The 18,179-nt window shown below is 37.0% G+C and overlaps 1 pseudogene; it reads left to right on the top strand.

The window, feature by feature from the left end:
* The first annotated feature begins 2,255 nt into the window (after positions 1-2,255).
* On the top strand, positions 2,256-6,416 carry LOC100483529 (annotated as a pseudogene).
* The last annotated feature ends 11,763 nt before the right edge of the window (positions 6,417-18,179 follow it).

Raw genomic sequence — 18,179 nt, 5'->3', positions numbered from 1 at the left:
GTAGTCAATTTTAAGTATCTGCCAGGCCCAGGGAATGAGATCTAGCTTCCTGTGGAAAATCTTTCCCTGCTCCTTTCCTATTCTCTTACATTTGTTTTCCATATCCCCTTGACAGAAACTGGCTAGTAAGATTAGAGAACAGGGAGCTCCTGGGTGGCTCAGTTGGTTAAGCATCTGCCTATGGCTCAGCAATAACCACCCCTGCCCCGTCTCAAATAAATAAATAAATAAGAGACAACAATGGAGCCTTAGCCTTCATTCCAAGTAAGGCTTCTATTGACAGCAGGCTTGAGCTAGATGAGAGGAGGTTTGCCATTAAAATGGGCTCTGAGTTTGCACTAATAGTTTGTACTCAAAATTCCAATTTCTTAACTAAGATCATATTTGTAATTTTTAGGAAAGACATTGTTTGTTTGGGTACTCAAGGAAGTAGACACCAAGATTACACACATATATTTGGGCAAATTTCTATGAGGAAAAAGAAGTGAAGCCAGAGAAGGCTGGGAGGGGCTTCAGACTTGAAAGCAAGGCCTGTCTCCCTGAAGGAGCCCGGGTGAATTGTCTCAGCCTGCAGAATATCTCTAAGAAAGTTTTGTCCAGGCAGTTGGAAAATCTTTGAGTCAAAGTCGTCCATTAGGGGAGTCCTATATCTTGCATGAGAATAAGATCCCTGTTGTGTGCAGCCATTGGCTATGAGCAGACTATGGAATTCAGCGGTAGATTCAAAAGGACTACAGTTGGTAACCATCAGAAAATTAAGCCATTGGCCACAGTAAGAGATCTGAATGACACATTCTTATAAATATCAAAGTCATATACTTGCTTGAATTTTCACATGGGCAATAGCAAGTGACTCACACCGAACAGAGGTTAAAGGAATGGTGGAAGATAAAATGATAAGATATTTTTATTCTATCAGAAGGCATATGTAATGTAAATACCTACAGACTAGACAGCCCAAAGTCTCCCAGCATCCTGTGGTCACTATTTTATTTAACAGAAAAATGAAATGACTCAAGACCCATTCCACATAATAGCTATGTGGTATTCATTCTAATGCGTTATCTACTCCCTCTGCTCCGGCCCCCAGTAAATCAGTAAAGGTCAATTTCCTTGGTTAATTTGGTGAAAATGATTTGCTGCATATGTGTTCCTGAGATATTATATCCTATATGCTGCTATTTGGCTTCCATTCTTGTTTCCTGGAGTTCCTAAGACATGAGGATACACAATAATTTACCACAGCAATTTCTTTTCCAAAGTTTGAATGTATGTCTCCAGGAGTTGCTGCTTAATTAGTCAATACAACAGCAGAAACTTCCAGTATTTCTAAATTGGTAGATTTGTTTGGAAAACATAATCATGGCTAGATAACCAAACCACTTGTTTGCCACAGCTCATCTACTGCTTGATGAAGGAAAATGTACTAATTCCTCCCTACCCCATGCCATACCATAAAACTGGATCTAGACCACAGGTTACAGATCAAAGCAGAAGGAACCTTTTTTCTCCCCCTAGTAGTCCCTCTCCTTTGCTCTCCTACTTGACTGACCTTCCTGTTTTCTTTCTTCAAGCTTCCACCCGCCTTTTAATTAAGAGTCAGAATGAACCTTTGAACTATGAAAATCTGAAAGGCTTTTCAATTCTAACTCATTTGTTTCCAGGCATGAGTTTTTTGTTTGTTTGTTTGTTTGTTTGTTTTAAAGTAACGAATGCCGTTTTTTCTAGTCTGAATTAATCTTCTGGGCCAAAAGCCAGAGCCCGGTGCCAGTGGGTGGACTGTGAGGTTCCCCGGGAAGCCAAACATGGCACAGCTGGAGCCCTCAGGGTGCGCTGTGTGGGCAGCAGTGTGGGGCAAGTAAGACGGAACGGGCGTGCTGGGCCTCGGAGGAAACGGCAGGAAACGGCAAAATGAGGCCCAAGTCCCTACAGCCTGAGCGGTCTTCCCTGAGAAAGCTCGGGGATGCTGGGACTTCTGCAGGATCTGGAGGCGAGTCCTGTTTGCCCCTCGTGCCAAGTCCGCTCCTCCCAGGCTCCTTTGTGAGGAGTCTGGTTCGTGCCACTTATCGCGCAAACACCGACCCTCCTGAGGCCAACCCCTAACCCCCCACCCCCCACACAAAATCCCACAGTCAGACTCACAGTGCAGCAGCTCCTTGTCCCAGCGGCCCCGCAAGGAACCCCGGCACGTCTGTGGCCCAAACCTTGGGCCGCAGAAGGCAGCGCCGGACGTCCGACTAGAAGGCGAACTGCACATGCGTGGAGTGCAAAGCTGTAAGCCACCTGGAACCCGGAGCCCAGGGCGCTGGGAGAGGACGGGGGCTTCCAGGCGCAGAATCCTGGGGTCACAACTTGAGGTCGGCCAAGGTCCAAGGCTGCAGCAACCCTAGCGCAATCCCAACTGCACGTCCGTCCTCGGGGCCATTCATCGCCCCCCCCAGCTGTAAAGGGTCTAAAATCTGTCCCAGGACACCACCATTGCCTATTTCTAGAGCTTCTTCCTTGAAGAGCAGCTGCAGGGCCTTATTCTCTGTTTCTGGCTCAGCCCTTCAGCACCCTAGGAGGGGGGATCGGACCTGGTGCTTTATTTATTTTATTTTATTTTTTTCTTTTACAGCTTTAGTCACTTCAAACCCTTAGAGACACCGTTCTGGTCTGGGGGTGGCTTCAATCTCCAGAGTGGCTCTGATCTTACTCCTTCCCCAGGCAGGACAAACCATACCTCCTTCAACCCAGCCAGGGATGCAAGCTGGAAGTCAAGTCCTGATTGCTGAGCGGGCCTTTGGCCTCCAAGTGCTCACTCCAAAAGGAAAGATTTGGGTCACTATAATGAAGTATTAAAGTCTGGGGCTCCCCATCTTTCCTTCACCCTGAAAGAGGGACAGGGAAGTGTCAGAGGCTCTTTGGGGGAGGAGGGAGCAAGCACCCACCTCTCCTGGCTGCAGAGAGCAGGGACAGAGGCCAAGAGGAGCTCATCTGCCACCTCAAGATCTGTCAGCTCCTTTGAGGTGGCGGGGGCTGGAGTAAGAGATGGGAGATAGCTGTCTGGCCCTGGTCCCAGACCGAGATAGGAATAGGGCTACTTCAGGAAGATGGAAGTTGCAGAGTTTTTGTTTGAAGGTTTATTTTCTTTCACTTCTTAAAAAAAAAAAAAATGTACACACACATACACACACATATATATGATTTTTTTTTTGTAGAGTTGGGGAAGGGTGGACCAGTGGGTAGCCTGGCTTCCCAGCATCACTCCCTATCAAAGTTCTGACTCAGGAGGAAGTTGAGAGCCAAATTCTCTACCTGCCCCCCCCCCACCAAGAGAAGTAGGCCTGGATCACCAGGTTATCTGAGAAGCCCAGGGCCTTCAACCTCCTTATAATTTCTTCTGTGGCTTCACCTAGATGTAGTTTATCTGCAGGGTCTCCTTGTCTATGGACCTACCTCACCTTCCACATCTGAGATATCTGCTAGCTCCCCAGGGGTCTCATTCACCATCTGGATGAATTGCTCCTGTTGTTGGCTAATTTGCTGCAAAAGCTGAGGGTTTTTCTGGCCCACAGTTGAATGAAGACTTGGGCATGGATTTTAACTCACTACTGACATTCCAAGCAAAAACCAACTTCATAGAGTAAAACGGTATAAATGAGCAATGAACATTTCTCAGGCAAATATTTTTTTGTTTGCTCACTTACATTGGCAGGTATAGGATAATCTTTAATGGTAATATTTTATTCACATATTGTAACATATATTCTGACCAAACTTTTAGGTGGAAGGCATGGATCTAAGCACTGGGGAGGCAGCAATGAACAAACAAAAACAAAAACACAATACTCCTATCGTCCTCTTAGGCTTACATATGATTTTGGAAAAGGAAACTAAATTTAAATTATGGGAGAAGTACTTTGATATTCTTTAAAATATATATATATATATATATATATAATTTACACATACATAAACACACATTTATTAACAGATTCTAAAATATTGACACTTTGGACCTTAGGAAACAGGCTTTAATGTCATTGGTTAGATAGTATTAGAAAAATATACATTTACACAATAATTAGGAAACTAGGTTTTACCGCATCACAAGTTAGATAAAGCCATTTTAAATCTTTTTTTTTTTTAAACATTGCATGTTTTTCTGCCATGGGAAAAGCTTATTAAAGCAAAATTAATTCTTAATAACAATATATTGTTTGAAATAAAATATAGAGGGCTTCTTCATGTTGTTGAACAAGGACACTGCTCATACACTAAAAAGCAAGTCCCAGTTAAGGTCAGAGGATCTCTTGATTAGTGAATTTAATGAATATTATTTAAGTGAGTTTTTATCTTAAGCTTTGCATGCACAGAAGTCTCTTCACTCTATTTTTAAAAATTAAATTGGTTTCAATTCAGTTCTCAGAAAACTGACGGTAGATAAAAAACTGACTTCTTGATAGGTCAGGGATAATGCCTAACATATAACTTGTACATTTTATCTGTAGGCCTGATCAGTTCTTAATTTGCAACTATAAATGTTGACCCTATTTTACTCATTCGAAAATTATGTTCAAATGTATACTCTAAGGGCATGAAATAATGTTTATAATATGAATATGAGATGAATTTTAGTCATCTAGGCCTTCTCTTTCAGAGTGTTCAAATTTAAATCAGGATGCCTCAGGATTAAATGAATAACAAGGTAAAAAATATAGTTTTTCTTTTCTTTCCACAAAGGGACTAAGTGGCTGCCTGCACACCACAGACATACTTTGATTACCCACAGACCTTTGCCAGATAAGGCCAGTGTCCAAGGCACTAGCTCCTCAGCTCACTTGGGCATATACTAAGAATATAAAATTTGGTGCAGATTCCCAACTCCTAATGCTTCAGAGTGTATACCTTTTATCCCTTGCTATTGCCATACTATGGGCCAAAGGGAAAAACAACCATTATTGAACAAAGCTGTGGAAGTCCCAAAGTAACAAAAGATGGTGTGACTGTTGCAAAATCCATTGACTTAATGGATAAATATAAAAAGATTGCTGCTAAACTTGTTCAAGACGTTGCCAATAACACACATGAAGAAGTTGAAGATGGTACCACTACTGCTACCGTGCCGGCACCTTCTGTTGCTAAGGAAGGCTTTGGGAAGATTAGCAAAGATGCTAATCCAGTGGGAATCAGAAGCGGTGTGATGTTATCTCTTTATGCTATAATTGCTGAACTTAAGAAGCAGTCTAAACTTGGGACAACCCCTGTAGAAACTGCTCAGGTTGCAGTCATTTCTGCAAGTGAAGACAAAGGATGGCAACATCATTTCTGATGCAATGAAGAAAGCTAGAACAAAGGGTCTTAGCAGAGCAAAGGATGGAAAAATACAAAATGAAGAATTAGAGATTACTGAAGGCATGAAGTTTGATTGAGGTTATAATTCTCCATACTTTGTTAATACATCTGAAGGTCAGAAATGTGAATTCCAAGATGCCTATGATCTATTGAATGAAAAAAAAAAAATTCTAGCATCCAGTACATTGTATCTGCTTCTGAAATTGCCAATGCTTTACCATCACTGAAGATATTGTTGGAGAAGGTCTAAGTCCATTAGTTTTGAATAGACTAAAAGTTGCTCTTCAGGTTATAGTGAAAGCTTTTGGTTTTGGTGACAATCGAACCAGAATAAAGACATAGTTATTGCTACTGGTAGTACATGTTTGGAGAAATTGACTCTAAATCTTGAAGATGTCCAGCCTCAGACTGAGGAAAAGTTGGAGAAGTCATTGTGACCAAAGATGATGCCATGCTCTTGAAAGGAAAAGGTGGGAAAGCTCAAATTGAAAACTGTATTCAATAAATCATCAAGCACTTAAATATCACAACTATTAAATATGAAAAGGAAAGACTAAATGATCATCTGGCAAAACTCTCAGATGGAGTAGCTATGCCAAATTTAGTGGGACAAATGGTTTGGAAATGAATGAAAAGAAAGTTAGAGATGTCCTCAATGCTATGAACTGCTGTTGAAGAAAGCATAGTTTTGGGAGGGGTTTGCGCTCTTCACCAGTGCATTTCAGCTTTGGACTTAATAACCCCAGCTAATGAAGATCAAAAGTCGACATAGAAATTATTAAAAGAACACTTAAAATCCCTGCAATGACCATTGTAAGAATGCAGGTGTTGAAGGATCACTGAAAATTGAGAGTTATGCAAAGTTCCTCAGAAATTAGTTATGACACTCTGTTTGGAGATTATGTGAATATGATGGAAAAAGGAATCATGGATCCAACTATGGTTGAAAGAACTGTTTTATTGGATGCTGCTGGATGGCCACTCTGTTAGCTATAGCAGAAATTGTAGTCACAGAAATTCTCAAAGAGAAGGACCCTGGAATAGGAGGAATGGGTGGAATGGAAGGTGGCATATTCTAATTCCTAGAACAGTGCTTTACCCTTATTAAGGAACTATGAGAGGAAGCTCAGGGCAGTGCTCCTCACCCGTAACTTCAGAGAAGTCAACTGAAGGAAATGACTGAAGAAAAGACAAGATGGCTGATGTTTAAGAAAATCACTATAATCATGAGTTACCGGTCTCAGTTGACAGTAAATGCTGGTTTGCTGCTGTCATTGTCCATGCTGACAAATAATTTATCTTGTATTTTTAATAAAAAAGACATTTGTACATTCCTGATAACTGAGTACAAGAGCCATGTCCCAATGTACTGCTTTCAACTTAAACCACTGAGGCATTTTTACTACATTTAACTATTCTGTTAAAATCAGGATTTTAATACTTGCCATCACCAGATGAGAAGTTAAGAAATGGCCTTCCTGTGGAGAATAACAATAATTGTGTACAAAGCAGAGAAATATTCAACTATGTGATAACACTTTGGTAATAAAATGTTTCCAGTTTAAAAGAAATTTAATTTGATTTGTGAAGAAAATCATATTCAATTTTTGGGATAACCATAAATATTTCCACAATAAATGTGAATTTAATTGTAAATGGAGTAGTATTTTTGTTGATTAAAATTGTGGATAACATGGAAATGCAATATATTTTGGTAGGCTAAAAAACTGGGAAATTATTTCTGTGTATGATAACTGAATCTAGCAATTAATATGCCACTCATATTGATTGCTAATGTAAAAAATGAAAACCTTTTCCTCATTCTTAGAAATTTTCATGCAGAAATACAGAAACTACATATGTATAACCTTCAATACAATTAATCTCCATATACTAAAATTTTTAGACTCTAATTAAACATTTTAATACTTTAACACTTTAGGGCTGTTTAATTTCTATTATACCAGTGGAAAAATTAAAACACAGTGTATCAGTCTTAGAAGAACTCAATTATTGAAGCACCAGAATTTCTGCGACAATTCTTTATTCATTTTCATTCATTTTTACTATATTAACAGTTTTTATACCATAACTATTTAGAAAGCATAATATCAAAGAAAGCAATGCTCCAAAACTGAAAAAGACATCATTCTTACCTTCTAGTTTGAAAAACTAGAAAAAGCATACAAAAAAAGTTTAATAATAAAGAGCTTCCTAAATGTCTTATCTGAGAATATAAGGAAGGGAAAGAGTGAACCTAACTGAAGGTGAGGAAATTGATTACTCTGGTCTCTTTTGGTGAAAGTGTCAGAAGTCCAACTCAAATGATCTTATGGGAAAAAAAATACTTTTGGCTCATATAACTACAAAGATAAAAATCAGACCAAATATAGTTTGCATAAAGGTGGATCTAGAAACATAAAAGAAACAATTAAAACTCGCTCACATTAGATTCCTTCTCTTTGTTTTATTGTCAAACAGCCTATTGCAGTGTAATAGAAAACATGAATCTTGAGGCTTGCTATCTCAAAAAGAATCGATACAAATGAAAAATCCACATTACAAATCACACATCTATCTATATATAGATATACATATATAGATATAGATATGAAGATATGGAGAATACTTGAGTAGTAGTTGCACGTTGAAGAACTGGTATGTGGATACTCATATGGGCAGTATGCCAGTGGTTTAGGTTGAATTTTGTAGTTGGTAGATGCTGCTTTAAATTTTACACTTGTGTTCCTAGCTGGATAGTCTAGCACAAATCACTTAGCTGCTCAAAAATGGATTTTCCACATGTCCAAAATGGTGATAACAGGTGTTAACAGGGCACAGGTCTTGCCAAATAATAAAGGCTCGAATACTGTATAAGAACGTTGTTGTCATTATTACTTATTATAGAGACATTGCTTTGCAAAGTCTAAAGTGTTGTAGAGATGGAGATTAGAAGTCAGGAGATTATTTTATTCCTTTAAGGGTATTCTATGATCTCCTAAAACACTGTATTTCCATAGAATTTCTATTGACATTCACCACCACATCTACTTAATTATCGGCATTTGAATCTCAGACACATCAACTAGATCATTTCACTCAGCATATAAACGTGAAGTTATTTCTCCAATCTAAACACAAATGCTTTGAATACACCACTCTTTTGCAAAAGATTTGTTCATACTCAATAGTTCCATTTACTCTACTTCCACTATGTTTTAATCCCATTTGGATAATTACTTTTATATCCGTCTACACTCTTGTATAAACTGTAATATTGTAAGCTCTTGGTAGTGGAACTGTAGGGTATAAGCATATTCAATTTTATTAAATATTGCCAAAGAGTTATTCAAGTGGTTGTAACAATTTACATTTCTAATATTACTGGATAAGGGATTCTGATACTCTGTATTCATGCCAGCACTTGATACTGTTAAGTTTTTTGTTTGTTTTGTTTATTGTTTGTGCATGTTTACTTTTGGTCATAATAATAGAACGGTAATTCATAATTTCAAGCTTTTGCTGATTACTAGTATAATTGGAAGTAATTTTATATAATTATTTCTATGTATTAATTTTAAATATATATATTCATTGATTTATTGAGTACATTCATATATTTTGGATATTAATTGCTTGCATGCTTTCAAAATGTTTTCTTTGTCAGTGCATGCTTTCTCTATCATATTTTGATACAAAGAAGGTTTTAATATAAATAAATAAAATTTATTAGCTTTTCATGATGGCTTATGCTTTTCATTTTCTTAAGAAAACCTCCCTCCCCTGAGATCCTAAAGTTATTCTTATATGAATGCCTTTAAATCTTCTGAAGTTTTTCCTTTCACATTAAAAATTTTAATCTACCTAGGATGATTTTAATGTGGAATTTGATTGAAATTCCCTTTGTCTAGTTAACTAATTTTTGCATTTGGACTAGTCCATCCTTTCTCCATTAATCAGGAGTGTAATTTCTGTCAGATATTCAGTGCCAGTATATTTGTGCACTCTCTTTTTATTCTGTATTTGGACCAACTCTGCACCTTTTGATATCTAATAACTTTAACTAGCAATAAATAATCCAATATAATGAAAAAAATTAAGATTAAAGAATAAATAGAGTCTCTGAGAACGTTTGGAAAACATCAAATATAAAAATATGTGGAATGGGAGTCCCAGAGGACTGGAGAAAGAGAAGAAACAGAAAAATATTGATTAAAAAATTATTTAAAACTCTCTAATTTGATGAAAAACATCAGTGTCCATTGACTGATGAATGGATAAAGAATATGTGATACACACACACACACACATACACACACACTGGAATATCAGTCAGCCATAAAACAATGAAATCTTGCCATTTGTAATGATATGGATAGAGCTAGTATTATACTAAATGAAATAAGTCAGAGAAAGACAAATACTATACGATTTCATTTATATGTGGAACTCAAGAAACAAAACAGATGAACATAGGGGGAAAAAAGAGAGAGAGGGGGGCGCCTGGGTGGCACAGTGGTTAAGCGTCTGCCTTCGGCTCAGGGCGTGATCCCGGTGTTATGGGATCGAGCCCCACATCAGGCTCCTCCGCTATGAGCCTGCTTCTTCCTCTCCCACTCCCCCTGCTTGTTCCCTCTCTCACTGGCTGTCTCTATCTCTGTCGAATAAATAAATAAAATCTTAAAAAAAAAAAAAAGAGAGAGAGAGAGAGAGAGAGGCAAACCAGAAAACACACTCTTAACTATAGAGAACAAACAGAGGGTTACCGGAGAGGAGGTGAGCAGGGAGATGGGGTAAATGGATGATGGGCACTAAGAAGGTACTTGTGGTGAGCACGGGGTGTTGTATGCAAGTGATGAATCACTAACTTCTACACCTGAAACTAATGTTACACTGTATGTTAACTAACTGGAATTTGAATAAAAACTTGAAAAAATATTTATATCATAAGAAATACTAAAGGAAGTTCTTCAGGTTGAAATGAAATAACATCATGCCATTAATAGGAAGATATGAAGAACACCAAAATGTTAAATGTATGAATTACTTAAAATTAGGGAAGGTTGCCTAAGGCTGAAAATGGAAGAAGGAAATAATTAGAATGAACAACTCTTTGAGGTGATGGTAATATTCTGAAACTAGACCATCATGATGGTTGCATACCTATATACATTCTCTGAAATCACTGAACTGTAGAATGAAATAGATGAAGGGTCTGTTGGTATCTAAATTATCCTAAATAAAGCTATTTTTAAGAATCAATCAACATAATCTATTGTATTTACAGAATAAAGAAGCAACACCAAATGATCATAGTAATGTACGCTTAAAGGCATTTGACATAATTTGATATGCATTAATGATAAAAATCTCTCAGGAAATTAAGAATAGAAGAAAACATCCTTAACCTGGCAAAAGCATCAACAAAAACTTACACCTAATCTCATACTTAAAAAAAAAATAAGACTAAACAGTTTCCTCCTTGTAATTTGAAACAAGTCATGGACATCTATTTTCACCCTTCCTATTTAAGATTTCACTGGAAGTCCTAGCCAATGCCACAAGTAAAATAAATGATAAAACTAAATGCACACAGATTTAAAGGAAAATTTAAACCTGTTTATATTCACAAAAAAAATGCTTGTTTACAAGGAAAAACCAAGAAATGTATCCCACAGTTCCTAGACATAAAAAAAAAATTGTCACGTTAGCAGAATACAAGATCAGTATTCAAAGTTGGTTATATTTCTTCTATTTATTAGCAAAGACCAACTGAAACCTGAAATAAAAAGTTATCTTTAAATTGCTCCAAAAGTTAGATATTCTGGTTAAAAACCTAACGTAAGATGTGTAGGATTGAAAATTTTACAAAACTGATAAAAGAAATAAAATACATAAATAAATAGAGAGATACATCATGCTCTCAGATTTGAAATCTCGATATAATTACCATGTTAATTCTCTCATTTGTTCCATAGATTAAAGAAATCCCAATCGAGTCCCAGCAAGAACTTGTGTAGATAGCTACAATCTGGATCTGAATTGTTTATGCAACACAAAGTTACTGTTACAGCTGAAATGATGTTGAAAAGAACAAAGCTGGAAGGCTCAATATCTGATTTTAAGTGTAATTATATTAAGCTACAGTAAGCAAACTGTTAAGGGTGAGAGAGTCTGTTGTTTGAATGGAGGTCTCGGTCCTTGGATTCCCCAGGAGAAGGTTGAGGTGAGGATCCACACTCAGAATAGAGACAGCCAGAGGGAAAGTAGCAAGCACAGAGCAGTTCATTAAGGTGAAAGCACACTCTGAACGTGGGAGAACCAGCAGGTTCTGCGAGGTGGAACCCGCCCCTGGGTTGTTTTGGAATGGGTGTAATGGGTCTCTCTGAGCTGGGAGGAACTGTAACTTACAGTGGGGTAGTCTCTACTGGAGACTGCTTCTGTTCCTTAGGAAAACTCCTCCCACAGGTTGAGAGAGGCATTGTTGTTTTTTCTTTTCTTTTCTTTTAAGATTTGTTTATTTATTTGAGAGAGAGAGAGAGTGCGAAAGAGAAAGAGAGCACACTAGCACAAACGTGAGCAGGGGGAGGAGCAAAGGCAGAGGGAGAGAATCCTCAAGTCCACTCCCTGCTGAGCACGGAACCCAACCTGGGACTGGAACCCAGGACCCTGAGATCATGACCTGAGCCAAAATCTAGAGTAAGATGCTTAACTGACCGAGCCACTCAGGTGCCCTGTGAGGGGGAATTTTTGACCCTACAAGGTGTGTACCAGCATGTTCAAGGCAGCCTTTCACCATGGGATGGGGCTGTTCCCACAGTGCAAATGAATATAATGAGTCTAGGGGTTAGCCTGGAGCGGAGGTGAAGAGGAGAGCGCTTGTTCTGCTTTTGTGGCTCTTGACCTGTTAGCCCCAAAGTTTGGGAAGCCACAGGGTCAGGACGTTGAGCTTATAGGCTTATAACGTGTAGCTTATTTATCATGGTTGCCTCCAACCCATGTCTCTATCATTCCCTTTCAACGACATGGGTCTCTACCTCAGACCTTCCTTCCACTGCTCCTGCCAAGCTTCTACCTAAAAAAAAAACTGGTGTAATCTTTGCAAAAGAATAGACATATGCATGTCTAAAATAGAATAGAGTGCGGAAATAGACACATATAAGCATAATCCAATGATTTTGACAAAGGTGCAAAGGTAATTCAATGGGGAAAGGATAATCTTCGCAACAAATTGTGCCATAAAAACTGAATACCAATACATATAAAATTGAACATGATCTCTGCATTTGTAGAGGAGGAAAAATCTTTTTCTTTTCCCATCTTAGGTTATCCAGCTGGAGCCCTGTACATGAGACTGGCTAAAGACAGATTAATAACAGAAAAAACAAACAGAAGTTTTAAAAACATGTGCATAGGACTTACAAGTGGGAATACCTAGAGATGCATAAGTCAGAGTTTAGTTAGAACTTGGATTTATAGATAATCTTAGGCTGAACCAAAAAAAAAACAAAAAGGAAAAAAAGAAAGAGGGAGAGAGATTTGAGGCTTCTGAATAGAGAAGACAAGTTATGGGAAGGTGACCAGGAAAATAACGATCAACAAGGGTTGATTAGTAAGATGTATTTTGCAGTTTTAAGTCAGTGTTTTCTCCATTGGTAAGAGTTGTTAAGAATCCTCCTCTTCCTGGTAGGAATCTCTATAAATGGAAATATCCTTCATAAATTTAAATTTCTTTAGAATGGAAAATTTGTGCCCAGTTTTCAGAGCTCCTCTTGAGTCTGGTGGTTCTCAGTGGCCTTTAGCTCAAAATAATCTATATGCCAAAGAGGTGTATTTTGGGATGGCATAGTCCAGTATCTCTTACCTTATACTTCATACAAAAATTAATTCAGATTGAATAATAAATCTAAATGTAAAATGATAATATATTTTAAAAGAAAACTTATGAGAAAATCTTCATGACTTCAGATTAACCCAACTGCTCTGTTAAAACATCAAAAGCATGATTTTTTAAAAAATTTGATAACTGGGTTTTATCAAAATTGACAATTTTTGCTCTGGGAAAGATTAATAGAATACAGAAATAAGCTAACAACTGAAGAAAATACTTTCTCCATATCTGTTGAAGGAGAATGTGCAAAATATTTGAATTAATTTGAATAATAATTCACCAAGGAAGAGATACAAATGGCAAGTATGCACAATAAAAGATGCTTAACACCATTAGTCGTGAAAATTGCAAATTAAAAACTCAATGCAATAACCACTGCACAACCAAAAATTTTAAAAATAACAATAGTAAACACTGAGAATCTGAGCAAATGTGATTCTCAGACATTGTTGGAGGGAATACAAAATCATATTTTTTTTAATAAACTTAAACATACTCTTACCATATACCCAGCAACTCCATTCCCAGCTGTTTACTCAGAGAAATAAAAACTTTTGTTGCAAAATAACCTGCATGTGAATGTTGGTAGCAGCATAATTTATAATTGTCAAAACCTACAAACAGATGTCCTTATGGGTATGCACTCATACAGTGGGGTGCCACTCAGCAATAAAAAAGAAATGCTGTTACATGCAGCAATGTTGGTAAGTCTCAAATGCATCATGCTTCCCGAAAGAAGCCAAAATCAAAAGGTTACATACTGTATCATACTGTGTGATTTCATTTATATGACATTCTGGGAAAGTCACAGCTATCAGGAAGGAAAATAATTAGTGGTAAAATGAGATGTGGGAGGAATTGAGGAAAACAGAATTTTTTTGTGGTAGGGGAACTCTTCCGTATCCCAGTCATGGGTGAGATTATCCAGCTCTATGAATTTCTCAAAATTCACTCAATGTGTATATATGCATTCATTTCAATTCAAAATTCATATATATATGTATACATTCTAGTCAGTAAATTTTATGTGGATGTATATACATACATGTATTATAAATATTACTGTATGTAATTAGGATGAATTTAAATAAAATTCTAATCAGACACGATGAGATGTCTATTTCTCTTCTCAATGCTTCCATCACGCTCTTCATCCATTTGTCTATCTTTCCTTCTGAATTTCTTTAGAGCTCTTTCATTTTATAATTTCTCTTTTTAGCCGCATCTTCTATACCATTTAACCTATCCACAGAGTTTTAATTACAACTGTTCTATTTTTCTTAGAATTCTAGTTATTTTTCTTGTTTTCTTGTTTTGCATCTTTCTTTTCCATCATCTCATACTGCCTTTTATTTATTAAAATATTTTACATATCTATTTAATAATCTATACAAAATAATATTTTTTTATTTTTGATAAGCCAATATGCTACTATGTGACATATAGGATGCATTTCTTTCTTTCTCTCAGTCTTTTTTTTTTTTTTCATGAACTTATTTGCCTGGGCTTTCTCTTTGGAAATTTGTCATTATTATGCTCCTCCAGAGAATATTTGTTTTTGCTTTTGCTTTTACTAGGCACCTTGGTAAACTAACAATAAGGACCAATAGAGTTAAATTCTCAGCTTGGAGTTTCTTGAGTCAGGTAGTTGGTGTAAATAAAATCCCCAGTCATTCTAAGAGAAAGTCTGCAGTTAAAAAGTCTCAGGGGATACTCCTTCTTTTTTATCCTTCTAAGTTGAGAAAGAAAAGTTTTCTTGCCAACTACTTTTGATGGTAGGCATATTGTTTCTAGACCTTTAACTGAGTTTATAAACTTTCAAAGGTCTGAGATTTGTGCAGGAATTTCTGTTTCAACTCTGTAGTTAAAGTTTTCAAGGACCTGAAACATGTCTTCTATCCTCTGTAATTGTTATGTCCTGAATCTCTTGATTAAAGAGATCAATAAATGCTCACTGGACAGGCATTTTCCATGGACAACTGTAGAATCTTACATTACCACAAAGTTTTTCCATATTTCCTTGAAAACCTACCTATGCTTTTTTTTTTGGGGGGGGGGGGAGAATCTTAAGGCGGTTCCACACCCTGTGGGGCCCCGACAGAGGGCTCCACACCTCAGATCTCCAGACCCTGAGATCATGACCCTGAGCCTAAATCAAGAGTAGGACACTTAACCAACTGAGCCACCCAGATGCCCTGTAACTATGCTTTTGAAATGGCAGTTCTACTTAATTTAACATCTATAGCTGTTTTTAATAGGGCTTTTTTTCAGGTATTGAATGAAATACAGTTTGCTATATTGCCATAAACAAAAGTGGTTATTATTAATTATGTAATTACCTTTATTTAACTCCAAATTAATAAACATCCTCATAGTTTATTTGAATTTGGCTGGACTTTTCAAAGCCAGAATATGCCACTCCAAATTATGCCTCTGGCAGAAGGATTTTTTTTGAGAAACAATAGACACAGGAGAAGCTCTGAAAACAGAGTAGAAGTTATCTGTTTGGAAGGGAAATTTACATTATTCATAAAGGAAATTTCCCTTTGTAAGAGCATTTCCATATCTGTACCAGGAAGAGAAGGATTATTCTAAATCATGAGAGAATCTTACAGAGAATGTGAACTTAACACACATAACAGAGCTCAGTCTAGTTTACCCTGTTTTTTCTGGTCACCTCCTCATAACTGGCATCCCCCACACCCTTCCTTTATATCTTTTGTCTTTAACTGAAGACGGTATTGAAGCTTAGGCTATTTTTAAAAAGAGTTTATTTATTTATTTTAACGAGAGAGAGAGAGCAAGAGAGCAAGAGAGAGAGCAAGCAGGGGGGAGAGGCAAAGGAATCTCAAGCAGACTCCATGCAATGCTCAGAACCCCATGCCTGGGCTCAATCTCAGGACCTGGAAATCATGACCTGAGCTGAAACCAGAGTTGGACACTTAACCAGCTGAGCCACCCAAGCACCCCATAGGATTAGATTCTAAGCCTCCTCTGAGAATTACTCATTTTTCCTTGGTTATCTCCCACGTATACTTAAATTACACATACTTATAAATTTCTTTTTGTTTTCTCTTGTTAATCTTTTTGCTAGAGGGACCCTACCTGAGAACTTAGAAAGGTAAAGGGAAAATTATTTTTTCCTCTCCTACCATAGCAAATATTTTTCTATTTAGACTGGAAAGATCATATAAGAAGTGTACTTTACATGTGGCTGATATAACTAAATTTATTCCTGTTTATTCCAAGAAGTGATAATTATGCTAATCAGAATCCCAGCCAATGAGCCATATTGCATACATAGATAGGGAATGCATGACCTAGAAGCATGTCCAGAAGCAGAGAAGATACGCTCCAAGTAGGTCACACACAAATTTGGCAAACATGAGGGATAGGTTCATCAACCTGGAATTGTCTAGCTAATGTGAATCAATCCAAAATGGGTAAACACATGGGCTTGAATTTAATGTGAGCATAGTTGACTAAAATGTTTCAAGTTGAGGAAGGCACACAGGAAATTCTAAGAATAAAGAACTGGATATGAAAAAAATGGATGAGAAAAAGGAACACCATAGAAAAAGAGAGGAAAGAGAATATATTCATATAATGTTCTTTAAAAATTTGACTATGTCATTACAGCAACTGTCTCTCCCCAGTTGCTTCACCCATGAAGCCTAAAAATCCTGATCAGACCTCTATTACTCATTATTTCTGTGCCTTCCTTGCCTGGAATGTGTTCACAGAGTGGCACGAAGAGTTCTGTACTTACCAACAGGAGCAATCTTTTTTTTTTTTTTTTTAAGCTGTATTTTTTTTTTTAAGATTTTATTTATTTATTTGACAGAGAGAGAGACAGCCAGCGAGAGAGGGAACACAAGCAGGGGGAGAGGAAGAAGCAGGCTCCCAGTGGACAAGCCCGATGCAAGGCTCGATCCCAGAACGCCGGGATCACGCCCTGAGCCGAAGGCAGACGTTTAATGACTAAGCCACCCAGGCGCCCCCCAACAGGAGCAATCTTAATCCTCTCCCCATACCCTGCAAAAAATAAAATTTCAAGGTGTTCCTGGGTTGCTCAGTTGGTTGAGTGTCTGATTTCTTCATTTTGGCACAGGTCACAGGTCTTGAGGTGGAGCCCTGCATCAGGCTCTGCACTCGGGGTGGGGGGGAGTCTGCTTGAGATTCTCTCTCTCTCTCTCCCTCAGTCCCCGCCCCACATGCACATGCTCTCTCTCTCTCAAATAAATAAATAAATAAATAATAAAATCTTTAAAGAAATAAAATTTCAAAATGTGTCATCCTATATTGCAGTTTGCTAGGAAAGCATGTCTTTGCAGATTTGTACTTGTTTCGTTTTGATTTTGATGTTATTTACATAAATTAGCAATAAGAGAAAAAATGATTACAAAAGAACATTTTAAGTGTTTTTAAATAGAATAAACATTTTAAGTAAGCTAGTGACATAAATTTTCTCATTTATCTATTTTCTACTTACTTTCTAGGATATTAAATAGCTCTTTCATCTTACATAATGATTTCTTAAGAATATTTAAGAATCAAACCGGACAACTGAAGTTTTTAAAAAGTGTAGAACAGCAATTATACTAAATGACAGCATGACAAAGGATATGCAGGGTTTATAAAAGCATTAATTTGAAAGATACAAGTACTAAGATTTATTAGGATGTTATTTGATATTGATTTAACATATTTCTAATCTTTAAACCAATCTTCTTTCAATCACATTTAGGGTTAAAAGAAACCATCATAAAACATGGGCATATGTGAATATACCATAGTTGATTAAGAACAATTATTTAAATATTTACATAAATGATTACTGTGAAATATTAAAGTATAGACTTACAATTATCCCATTTGGTCACAAGCCACATCTGGTTGATTTTTATCTGCTTTGATCACTTGCTACAATTGGTGATAATGATTTTAATTA

This window comes from Ailuropoda melanoleuca, chromosome 15 (assembly GCF_002007445.2).
Source record: "Ailuropoda melanoleuca isolate Jingjing chromosome 15, ASM200744v2, whole genome shotgun sequence".
Lineage (NCBI taxonomy): Eukaryota > Metazoa > Chordata > Mammalia > Carnivora > Ursidae > Ailuropoda > Ailuropoda melanoleuca.
The sequence above is the reverse complement of the archived record's forward strand: the minus strand, read 5'-3'. Positions and strand labels throughout refer to the sequence as shown.